The 13212-nt window shown below is 37.2% G+C and overlaps 1 protein-coding gene across 3 annotated transcripts in view; it reads right to left on the bottom strand.

Moving 5' to 3' along the window:
* The window catches only part of LOC114282822 (putative E3 ubiquitin-protein ligase HIP1), a 230783-nt gene that overhangs the window by 216721 nt on the left and 850 nt on the right, over positions 1 to 13212 (bottom strand). For 2 of the 3 annotated variants that reach the window (XR_014351304.1, XR_014351308.1), the window contains 2 exons: positions 13106 to 13198; positions 12873 to 13012 (listed from right to left, as the gene is read on the bottom strand). The exons of the other annotated variant lie outside the window; for it this stretch is intronic. The gene's annotated coding sequence lies outside the window, so the exon portion shown is untranslated. Of the gene's footprint in view, positions 1 to 12872; positions 13013 to 13105; positions 13199 to 13212 lie in introns of those variants that run through there. 3 annotated transcript variants of the gene reach the window in all.

Genomic DNA, 13212 nt, shown 5'->3' with positions numbered 1-13212 from the left:
CATCTATACTACTATATAAAAGCATAAGACAAAACAAATCTCCAATAACGAAGTAATCCTACAACAAATGTATTTTACCCTATTTAATTAAGTTCCAACTTTGTTGATTTGAAAGGGCAAAATGAAAAATCAAATGGCCATGTAATACACAAAACAACTACTTATCTTTTCAAACTCCCATGACTATGAGAATTCCTCTTTTTAAGTCAACTAAAAGTTGCTTCAATTATTCGCTAGCATTGATCCGCACGCGATGCACGGGACTTGTGAAATTCAATTGTTAAATATTTAAATTAAGTTTTATCGATTTAATATGTGGACGTACAATCTATTCATTATTCAACGCAACAATCTACATCGTATAAAATCATATTGTAGAAATCAATTACGTAAGATCCAACCCCTATGACATCATAAGGGGTGAATTTTAAAGTCATGTTATAGAAATCTCTATTTAGAAATTTACCTAACTGTGTTTCAATTTTAAATTTGTAATTGAAAAAGGAAATAGGATTCATTATATGTAATCATTGGCATAGGTAACTAAAACAAAAAATGAAATTAATTTACAAATTGATAAATGTTTTCTTTGCATTATCGAAAAACAAAATATAGGGATCATTCTCCAGTAATTAGAAAGCCAAATACAATTAACAGGAAGGTTCTTGTTTTTATATTCCTTTTGCTGAATGATAATATATTTTTGATTAGAGCATTCATAATTGTTGTTTCATAATAACTAATTAAACTGCCCACACATTACCACCCAAACCCCAACTCTTCTAAACTTGAAATAATATTATTGCACCATATTTTGCTTTCATAAAAATTTTGAATGGTGAAAAGAAATTTAACATATGTAGCCAAAAGCATCCAAATTACTAATAAAGAACAAAATGGAATGACTTCTCCATTTAACTACAATGCATCAGTAATCTCGCACATATATTTGAAGTATCTTCGAAGAAACACATATAGCACTATTGACAATTGAATTATGTATACAATTTAGGAAATAATTTAAAGTTTTTGTCTTTTTTCTCTAACTAAAAAAAAAATCTGAATAAAACTAACGGCAAAGATTTTATTCAAAATTAGCCATTTACTTATTGTGTACATCTACATATCTAGCATGATCAAGCAGTTATCACAAAGTACAAAATGATAGATAAATTTTCAGAGAAGTTGAAAACTTGACTACACAAATACTCAATATCAATATCAAGATTTTTAACAAAGATAAACAAAAAATCATAAACATACCTACAATAGTCAACACAGAAAATGCATGAATTGTTTCAATTTCCTGACAAAAGAAACATCAAGAAAACAACAAAGAAAGACTACTCAAGACACTGATCAATCAAAAACAAAAAAGTGTCCTCAATTCAATTCCAACAATCTCTCTAATGGCCTAGCTAAAAAACAAAAAAGAAAGCAAGGAGAATGCAATAAAAAAAATGTGAATATGACTGAGAACTAATGTTAATTTTAACTTAGACTTAGGGTTTTGAAATCAAAGCCCCAATGATGTTAATTTTGACTGAGAACCAAACTTTAGATATTCAATAAGGGTTAGGGTTTTGAAATCAAAGCCCCAATCGCACAACTATTGTAAATGAAGCTTAGAGTTAGAAACAAACCTGAGCTACGGAAAAGAGCTCTTGGAAAGATTCGATTCGACGAGAAGATAAACGACTCCACTCGACGGGAAGATAATGTTGATATCACCCCATGTGAAAGGGGTGATTTTCTTCAAGTGTGAAAGCATCGATGGCGGCTGCCAACCGACAAGCCGCCAAGGTTAAAGACGGCCACCGAAAGGAAAAGAAATGAGCTGGCCATGTGCAAGGCCAACCTTTCCACCTTCATCTATAATGTGTCTATATAGAGAGGGTGAGAGCAGAGTTTAATGTGGTGAGCTTAAAAGTGATTACAAAGAGAGAATACAGAGTGAATTGTAATTCCATTTCTCCATATAGTGAATTCGCTGCCCGTGGACGTAGGCGACTTGTCAAACCACGTTAAATCTCTTGTGTTATTGCTTGTGTGTGTTTCCTGGTGTGCCCCCGATCCACAACAATTGGTATCAAAGCTCGAGTGGTGAAAAATCAAATTTTTTCCGAAAGTGCCCAGATTTCGAAGTGCTCGAAATCAACTTTTGAGCATACCAGGAGCAAGATCTCGACGAGAAGAGTCCAACCAAGCAAAAACCAGCCGCAGAAGACCATCCACACGCTCTCACGCGCCATCTAAAGAAGGAGAGTGAAGCCCATTCTCCACACGCGCCGCTGACAGAGCCGGCGCGTCAGCCCAGTCTCTCCTACGCGCCCTACACGCCGCAGAAGGAAGAAGGCGACTGAGGGGAGCGCGTGCAGCACACGCGTACTCCACCTGGAGCCACGTCAGCAAGCCAGCTCAGCACCACGTCAGCGCCACGTGGCAGACACATGGCAGAAACGTCAGCCTTCCGTTGACCAGTCAACGCAGGGCAGGGAGTTATCCGCTGCTGCACGGCTAAGCAGTAGCCACATATCTGAGGCGTTGAAACTGTTTTGGCCAATTCTAAGTCATTCGGAGTCCGTTTTTGATGATCCAATAGTGTTTTCTAACTATTTGGAGTATTTCGGACACATCCGTATGGTCAGATTTTTGAATTAGAGTTTCTAAAAAAAGCAGTTTAATGGTAGAATCTACAGAGACCAGATCAACCGAGTCCAGATCAACCGAGTCCATAAGTAATCCAGCGACTACAAGCAACTCCAGGCATTGGACCCCGGTGTCCCATGCTAAGTTTGAGATAGAAAAGTTTGATGGAAGCAGCACTTCGGCATGTGGAGATGCGAAGTTAAAGATATGCTTGTTCAGATGAACCTGCACTTCACTCTGGGAGACAAACCAGATGACCTGGACGGGATAGAATGGGAGAAGGTGAATCTCCTGGCCTACAGTTCCATCCGACTTTGCCTTGCAAAAGAGGAGAAGTACGCCTTCATAGAATATGATATTGCGAAAGAGCTTTAGAAGGCGCTGGAAGATAAATTCATGACAAAGAGTATTGAGAACTGGCTCTACTTGAAGAAGAGGTTGTTTCGTTTCGACTACAAGAAAGGTATTTCGATGAACGAACACCTAAACAACTTCAACAAAATTCTCACCGATTTGAAGAACTTGGATGATCATATTGGTGATAAAGATAAAGCACTGTTATTGTTGAATTCCTTGCCTGACTCATATGATCATCTCGCTACCACTTTACTGTATGGTAAAGAAAAGATCAAGTATGTTGATGTTGCAAACGCCTTGGTAAATAATGAGTTCAGAAGGAAAGATAAATCTGCAAACAAGGACTCAGCATTCGAGGCATTGACAGTCAGAGGCAGAACAAATAACAGAAGATATGCAGGGTGACGAAAGTCTCGCTCAAAATCCAGAAGGAAATCATTGGATAGAAGACGTTTTGCAAAAGACGAGTGTGCTGCTTGTCGCCAGAAGGAGCATTGGGAAAAAGATTGTCCCAATAAAGACAAGAAAGAAAAAAAGGTGAACGTTGCACGAGATAAAGATAATGGTGAAGGATCAGCCTTCACAGTTTCATCATATGGCCAGTCTGATGAATGGATTATAGATTCCGGATGTTCCTACCACATGTGTCCTAACAAGTAGTGGTTCTCGAGCTTATGAGAGTTCGATGGAGGAGTTGTGCTGATGGGCAACGACCAAGCTTGCCAGACAAAGGGGATTAGAACAATTCGACTGAAGATACATGATGGAACAATCAGAATTCTTCAAGATGTCTGGTATGTACCAAATCTAACAAAGAATCTCATCCTAGTGGGAGTTTTAGACTCCAAAGGTTACAGAGTAACTATGGAAGGTGGAGTCCTCAAAGTTGTTCGAGGAGCATTTGTTGCAATGAAGGGTACTCGACAAGGAATTTATATTTCCTAGACGGCTCTATAGTCACAAGGAGAGTGGCTGTCTCCACCAGCTCAGAAGATGATATATCAGACACTTCCAGACTTTGGCACATGCGCCTAGGGCATGTCGGTGAGAAGGCTTTACAAAGGTTGGTAAAGCAAGGCCTGTTGAAAGGCGCCAAAACAGAGAAGCTTGAGTTCTGCGAGCATTGTGTACTGGGCAAGTAAACAAGAATCAAGTTTGGTACTGCTATTCATCGTACCAAAGGGATTCTAGACTACGTTCACACCGACGTATGGGGTCCTTCCAAGAATGCTTCATTGGGAGGTAAACACTACTTTGTGTCGTTCATTAATGATTTTTCAAGAAGAGTTTGGATTTACACAATGAAGCACAAAGACGAAGTCTTAGACATCTTTCTTACGTGGAAGAAAATGATTGAGACCCAGACAGGCAGAAAGATCAAGAAGCTCAGATCTGACAATGGTGGAGAATACACATCAGATCCTTTCTTAGAGGTTTGCCAGAATGCAGGGATAGTGAGACATTTCACAGTTCCTGGAACACCGCAGCAAAATGGAGTTGCAGAACGCATGAATCGCATTTTGGTGGAGAAAGTCTGGTGTATGCTGTCACATTCAGGATTGAGCAATGCATTTGGGGCGAGGCATTGAACTATGCTCGTCATCTTGTCAACAGACTACCTACTGCAGCACTAGATGGCAAGACTCTCATGGAGGTATGGTCAGGAGTGCTAGCTACTGATTATGATCAGTTACGTATCTTTGGATGTCCAGCTTATTTTCATGTTACAGAATCTAAGTTGGATCCAAGAGCCAAGAAAACCATCTTCTTGGGCATCAGTGATGGTGTCAAGGGATACAGACTCTGGTGCCCTGAATCAAAGAAAGTTGTCACCAGAAGAGACGTTACCTTTGATGAGTCTACAATGCTGAAGCAACCAAATCCTCAACAGAATGAGGAAGCATTGAAGAAGTTAGTACAGGTGGAGTTTGAGACTCCAGCAAAAACTGTTCAGACAGACAACAATCCTGAAGAAGTTTCAGTTGACAGCTCTGAAGAAGACTCTGAAGAAAGTTCAGATGAAAATGAAGATCCAGAGGCCCCACAACAGTCAGAACCCATTGCAATCAGAAAAGGAAAAAGGGTTACTAAGCAACCTAGTTGGATGACCGATATGGTAGCCTATGCACTTCCAATCATTGAAGACAATGTTCGTTGCACTTTCAAAGAAGCTGTGCAACATGCAGAAAGTGTCAAATGGAAGGAGGCTATGGATGAAGAGATCGAGTCACTTCACAAGAACCAGACTTGGGAGTTGGTGCAACTTCCAAAACGCAAGAAAGCAATTGGGGGTAAGTGGGTTTACACCAAGAAAGAAGGCATCCCAGGCAAAGACAACATCAGATTCAAAGCTAGATTGGTAGCTAAAGGCTATGCTCAGAAGGAAGGAATAGACTACAATGAGGTATTCCAACCTGTTGTGAAGCACACATCTATTCGTATCTTGTTAGCTTTGGTTGCACAGTTTGATCTCGAGCTTGCCCAACTCGATGTCAAAATTGCTTTTTTACATGGAGATGTTGAAGAGGAGATATACATGTCCCAGCTAGATGGTTTCAAAGTTGCTGGAAAAGAGAATTGGGCCTGTAAGCTGAACAAATCGTTGTACGGATTGAAGCAATCCCCGAGACAGTGGTACAAGCGACTTGATCGGTTCATGATAGAGAAAGAATACACAAGAAGTCAATTTGATCATTGTGTATATTTCCATAAGCTTCCAGATGGTTCCTTCATCTATTTGCTCTTATATGTTGATGATATGTTGATTGCATCTAAGAGCAAGGTGGAGATTGACAAACTCAAGGCACAGTTAGCAAGAGAGTTTGAAATGAAGGATTTGGGAGAAGCAAAGAAAATTCTTGGCATGAAGATCAAGAGAGACAGGAAGAAGGGCACGGTTTGTCTGACACAAACCCAGTATCTAAAAAAGATGTTAGACAGATTTGGCATAAATGGGAAAACCAAAGCTGTGAGTACACCATTGGCCCCTCATTTCAAGCTTAGTGCTTCGATGTCTCCGCGCACAGAAGAAGAACGAAAGCATATGGCACAGGTTCCATATGCAAATGCAGTTGGTGCATTAATGTATGCTATGGTTTGTACAAGGCCTGACATCTCGCATGCTGTGAGTATGGTAAGCAGGTATATGCATGATCCAGGTAAAGATCACTGGTAGGCAGTGAAATGGATCCTAAGGTACATACATGGCACGGTCAATCTGGGATTGAAGCTAGAGAGAGATAATTGACTCGGACAGAATCTGGTTGGATATGTGGACTCAGATTATGCTAGTGACTTGGACAAACGCCGATCAACAGCAGGGTATTTATTTATGCTTGCTAAAAGGTCGGTGAGTTGGAGGTCAACGCTTCAGTTAATGGTGGCTTTGTCTACTACAGAGGCAGAGTACATGGCAGTGACGGAAGCCTTTAAGGAAGCTATTTGGCTACACGGGTTAATTAAGGACTTGGGTATTCTTCAGAAACACATTGAGTTGTTCTGTGACAGTCAAAGTGCCATTTGTTTGGCAAAGAATCAGGTTCATCATTCCCGCACCAAGCACATTGATGTCCGGTTTCATTTCATCCGAGAAATTATGAATGAAGGGGATATTCTGCTTCAAAAGATTAGTACTGCAGATAATCCAGCCGATATGCTCACAAAAGTGGTTTCTGGGATCAAGTTCCAACATTGTTTGGACTTGGTCAACATCTCTCGGAACTAAGCACCTTCAGGTGCAAGGCAGTGTTAATCGATCACTAGGGACAAAGAGCAAAGGCATGATAGTCAAGGGCATCCTAGCAGGGGGTGCAGGTCATCCAATCAAGGGGTGTATGATATCTCGATTACACAAGTTCAAGCATAGCAGGTGAAGACATCCGAGACAGAAAGCGTGGAAGAGATCTGTGGGAGATAGAAGCAGAGGCTCTCTCCAAATCAGAGAGTGGTGTGAGTTGAGTTGAAGATGTAGGATTCCCTCCTCCTCTTGTATCTCTGGTGTATTATCTCTAGCTTCAGGAGATGCGGACTATGTTGAATTTTGGGCGTGACAAGATTAGCAACAGTGTGTGCAATAGATCACCTCACATGGGTTGAGGGGGTGATTTGTTGATATCACCCCATGTGAAATGGGTGATTTTCTTCAAGTGTGAAAGCATCGATTACGGCTACCAACCGACAAGCCGCCAAGGTTGAAGACAGCCACCAAAAGGAGAAGAAATGAGTTGGCCATGTGCAAGGCCAGCCTCTCCACCTTCATCTGTAATGTGTATATATAGAGAGGGTGAGAGCAGAGTTTAATGTGGTGAGCTCAAGAGTGATTACAGAGAGAGAATACAGAGTGAATTGTAATTCCATTTCTCCATATAGTGAATCCGCTGCCCGTAGACGTAGGCGACTTGCCAAACCGCGTTAAATCTCTTGTGTTATTGCTTGTGTGTGTTTTCTGGTGTGCCCCTGATCCACAACAAATAAAAGACACTGGCTAGGAGGTCTTTGCTCACAAACTAGAAGAGGCAGATCTTTCTCTCTTGGACTCGACTGACTCCCCTGTTCTTTCTTTGGTAACTGGCTAATTAAAAATTATATTATTTAAATAGTTGAGTTATGATGCGGTTATGAAGGAATATGGTATGTATGTATAATTGAATATAACTAAAATTATGGGCCAATATGATAATGGTTATGACCTAAATATTATGAGTTATGTTATAAAAGTATATAAGCTCATAACTAGATGTTTAGTACAGCCGAAAGTACCATAACTCAAAATTTTGACTCACTTTTTTTATTTATATTTTTTTTTATCAACAAAGATAATCCTTTATTGATATAAAATTAAGGATAAATTATACATCGAGTATCAATAAAGAAAAGACAAAAGAAAAGGAATCGTGCTATAAGTATCATAGCAAAGAACTTTAATCTCAACTAAGTTGGTATCAAAGGCTAAGTCCAATCATTTGCAGCACTATCAAACAGAAATACTTAAAGAGTAATCAACCAAAACAACCAAATCAGAGACTCCTAACATACTCAAAACACGGGTGCGACCAGATACAAGGCACTAACCACCTCTGATGGACCTAAATCTGAAAACTAAATCATTAACAAAGTAGTTGAAGTTCAGAACTTTATATTTTGTCCAAAGAGCCAGCCTCACTTTAATTGGCCCCTACAAATCCTCCCTAGAAACAGTAGAGCCTTGGAACTTGCGTTCATTCCTTGCCTTCCACAATGACCACATTATGGCACATGGAAATGTCTTCCAAAGTTTGTCTTCCACGTTTTTGAACTTGAATCCTTTCCACCACTGCAGCAGCCCCTCAATGGAATCTAGAACAACCCATTGCACTCCCCACCATGATAGAAAATTAGCCCAGATTTTCCACAAATTGAAAATGAAGCGTTACATGTAACACATTTTCTTCATGAGCCTCACAGTATAGACAAAGAGAACTAGCATTAGCATTAAGAGCACCAGCACTTTGTAAAAAAGACGATGTCTCAGTCGACCTCTCCAAACCAACCAACCAATGTGACAGTCTATTAGAATATCCAATGCAACTCTCTTCCTCTCTCATATATCCTCTAATTATTAATCAATCATGCCTTTTACATATCACTGGGTCTAAAGAGTAGGCTTCTAAGTCATTTTCATGCACAATCCCAAGATCTTTTTGGGCCATAATTTGGTTTGTATATATGCAAAGCTAACAATACTTTGATTTTATAGATCCCACCACCAATTCAAGTCATAACCAACACCACTTTAAGACATAACTTGCATATGATAGACGTCATTATAACAAATTAAGGTTTTAAAGATAAAAATATAGGGATCAAATCATTTTTTAGATACAAAATATTTTAGTTACCAAAAGTGTCATTGTTATATTTTTAGTAACGAAATTGAACATTTAATGATGAACTCTATCATTTGGGAACTAAATTTTTTGTCTTAAAAATAAACCTTTTAGGTAACCAAACTAGTTTGTCCCCCAAAAGTGAATTTATTATCGACATTTTCAAAATTTTGTCAATAAAGTCATTTTTTAAACTTTTTGAGACGATCTTTTAGCGACTATCCTTATGATAATAGAATTAGTCTCCATTTTTTTTTTAATAATAAAATTTTCACTTTAAGAAACATAAATTTGATTGTTAAAACTCTTATATATTGTAGTGGCCTTTTATACTTGGCCTTTTATGGAACTATATGAAAAAGCTAATAATTGGTTTAAAGATGGGAAATTTGGCTATAAACCCCCTTTACCTTCCGTTCATTGTTAAAAGGACTAAGAAAAAAATTAAATTTTCTAAACCCCTTCATAATTATAAAATCTTGCATAAAGGACAAAATTTATTATTTAAATATTTTTTCGGACTATTATACCCTCAACTAAATCTTCCCACCTTCTCCACCCACTCTCTCTCTACCTTCTTGGTCTCTATGACTCTGGCCAGCCAAAATCGAGTTCATCTAAGCCTAAGATTCATTCAATCTTTGACCTAGAACACTGACCTGTTCAAGCAATCACAATCTGACCTGTGTATTTGAATTGAAGCTTAGTTTGAAGCTTTAATCTAATTTGCGCCTGTTAAGAAACCAAGGACTTCATCGCAAAATTGATCCGATTCGACAATCAACCCGAATTCAAGCTTCTGGAACTCACGATTACAAACTGGAGTCCTTCGCGATCTGACCTTGGGTTCTCTCTTGTGACTCGTTGTTCTTTGAGTCAACTTCGATGAGAACTTTGGATTTCAAGTTCTAATTGGAATTGCGATTTCAGTTTGCATCTGGCTTAAAGGTTGCAAACTCTAAGTTCGAACGACTTGCAGATCGACTTCGTTAACTGAATCGCAATCAGACTTGTGTTTGCTATCTTGAAACAAAATTAGACTCAATTTGAAGCTTCTATTGCAATTTGAAGATCCATCGAGTTCGCAATGACCACGTGGAGAAGAGTGCGTGTGGAGTTGTTTGGTTATACATATTTTTTTAAACACAGATTTGAGTTTTGAATATATGTGTATATATATATATATATTTGTGTGTATGAGTGTTGTTGAACACATGTATTCTTTTCATTGAGATTTGTGATTGTTGATCGAGTTTTAGAAGTTTTTCTTCTCAATTAGATATGTTGATTTGTTGATTAATTTGTTTTGTTTTTGTTTGTTTGTTTGTTTTTTATTTATTTTTGTTGTTTTTTATCTAATTTCATTTGACAGAACCAGAGTAAAATTTTACACTGGTTCTATTGCTCTGTTTTTTTCATTTGACAGAATTAGAGTAAAATTTTACTTTTATACAGAGTAAAATTTTACTTTTGTGTAGAGTCTAACATTTTACTCATTTTTCAGAGTAAAATTTTACTTTTATACAGAGTAAAATTTTACTTTTGTACAGAGTAAAATTTTACTTTTGTGTAGAGTCTAACATTTTACTCATTTTTCAGAGTAAAATTTTACTTTTATACAGAGTAAAATTTTACTTTTGTGTAGAGTCTAACATTTTACTAGTTTTTCAGAGTAAAATTTTACTTTTAGTTTCAGAGTGTAACATTTTACGCTTATTCAGAGTAAAATTTTACTTTTATACAGAGTAAAATTTTACTTTTAGTTTCAGAATGTAAAATTTTACTTTCATACAGAGTAAAATTTTACTTTTAGTTTCAGAATGTAAAATTTTACTTTCATACAAAGTAAAATTTTACTTTTATACAGAGTAAAATTTTACTCTGAAATATATAATGAAGATGACTTAATAGGAGAGCTGATAGATATGAGGGTAATATAGTAAAAGAAACAAGTTTTAAAATATTAGGGGGTTTTGAAAGTACTTATATAATTCTTGTTCTTTTGAAAGACAAATTAGATAGTGAGGGGGCTATCACCAAATCTCCCTTTAAAGATGTCTTGAATATGATTAGATATTAAGTGCGACAGTGATACCACAAGATATTGGTCATATTGCATTATTTTTATTCAATTATTTTTCTCATCCATCTTTGTAGCATAGAAGATAGAACCATACCATGCATCAAGACCTGTAAGTATGGCCCAGTGACGATGATATCAGTCCAATGAGTCTATTGAGGGGTTTATGGGCACCAATAATCTTGTTTTATCTTGGAGGTCCAAGTACCATGACTGTCTTACACTTGGAAGAAAATCGAATGTGGTTGAGGCACGCTATAGGACTATTTACACAAGGTCTAAGAACAAGTTACATCCTAATTCTAACTTGGACTTCTACCTTGAGGTTCTCTCTTTTGGCCTTGTTAATGCTCTTTCCTGTACTTATCAAGTATGTAGAGAGAGTGTGGGTAATCAAGTCCATATCCAAGAACAAGTATGTGGGTTTTGTTCGAATTGATGAAAACACAATTGGCAAAATAAGTAGTGCACAACCTAATGCGGAGCTAGTGCTGCAAGCCTATTACCTTAAATCCTCATATTTCCAATTACGAGTGTGATAGGTCCAAAGTGAACAAATGACTGCCGAAAAATTGACTTTTAGTGGCGTTTTTGAAATGCCGCTATAGCCTTAAAAAACACCGCAATAGATTTTTACGACGTTTAAAATTTTCGTCATAGATACAGCCGCCACAACAGCTTAGCAACGTTTTAAAAACGTCGCTAAAAACATTAGGCGGCGTTTTTAAAAACATCACAAAATCTTCAACAACCACTACATAATGACGACATCGTTTAGAAGCATTTTTCCAAACCCCACATCTCTTCATTTTCATATTTGCCTCGCATATTTAGTGACTTTTGTTTTCCAAAAAAACATCATTTTTTTTTTATTTTTAATAACACAGTCCAATTAATTGAGAATTTAACTAGGAACAGAGATGGAAAATTTAACTAGAGAGATAAAGAATTAGCTAAGAATTCATATAAAAGAACACATATTAGCTCAAATTTGAACTTGCACATGACTGAAATGAAAAGGAAAAAAAAGAAGAAACAAACAAAAGGAAACGGCAAGCCTATGGTTTAAGTTCAGATGGCGAAGGGACCGGAGAGAAGTTTACAGGGACAATTGATTCGCAAATGATCTCTGATTTGGGATAAGAGCTCCCTGAAACTGATCATCTCTCAAACAACCACTGCAGTCATTTTGCAAATGGGACAGTTATTCTTCTGCACGAGCCATTGTTTGATGCAATTGAAGCGAAACTCATGCCCACAATTCAGCTTACCAAGCTCCTTTCCATCAACATAATCCTCCTGCAATTTGATTCAATAAATGGAAGCATCCAGTTTAAGAGGGAGCTTTAACTTGAGAAAAAATAGAACCCATGAATTGGTAACTCCCTTCCTCCCAACTGCCAGAACTGAGTGTGGGGAGAGATGGTGAGTTGAATGGAGTTTGGTAATAAATACACTTAAAAAGTATAATATTTGTGGGAAAAAAAAAAATCTTCAAAAATTTCACTAAATACCAAAAATACAATACTATAAAAATTCAATACATTTACGTATTATTGTGTATTTATTGATTTTTTTAAAAAAAATTCACAAGTATTTTACTTTTTAGATGTATCTACGTTAGGTACATCTAGAAAGTAAAAAATTTGCTTAAAATATTAAAAAAATTCACTAAAAACAAAAAAATAAAAAACTCAATTTTTAGAAAATCAATTAAAACCAAACAAGGTGATTAATTTTTTCAATTTTTTTTTTCTTCTTTTTAGATCCCTCTAGACTAGTCAGACATAAAAATAATTTTTTTTTACACGAATCTAAAAAAAATTCACTAAAGCCAAAAAAATTGGGATAATAGGTGACTTTTTTAGCCGATCCCAAATAGATAAGTTGCAAGACAAAGAATTTAAATATCACTTACCTGACAAATACAGCACGGTTCCTCTTCCACTGGAAGTCCTAATTTCATTGACAGATAACAATGCCGCCTCACAGTTGCCAAAATAGCTTCCTCACTCAATCCAGTGCTCACATTTCCAATTTGATCCTCCAGGGCCAACAACTCCTACCAAAGTCAATCATTTATGAGCCAAACTTCAATAATGGCAAGGGCAAAAAAAGAGCCATGTAAATGATTATTTCAATTTATTAGTGTTACCTCTTAAGACATATCGTCTACATCAAGACGCATATTTTCATGCACATCAGGCTCCTCATAAAACAAAGGTTGTTCATGAACAATAATCCCATCCTGGCACACCACCA

This window comes from Camellia sinensis, chromosome 2 (assembly GCF_055761805.1).
Source record: "Camellia sinensis isolate YWXY chromosome 2, ASM5576180v1, whole genome shotgun sequence".
Lineage (NCBI taxonomy): Eukaryota > Viridiplantae > Streptophyta > Magnoliopsida > Ericales > Theaceae > Camellia > Camellia sinensis.
This window is presented reverse-complemented; position numbering and strand designations above follow the sequence as displayed.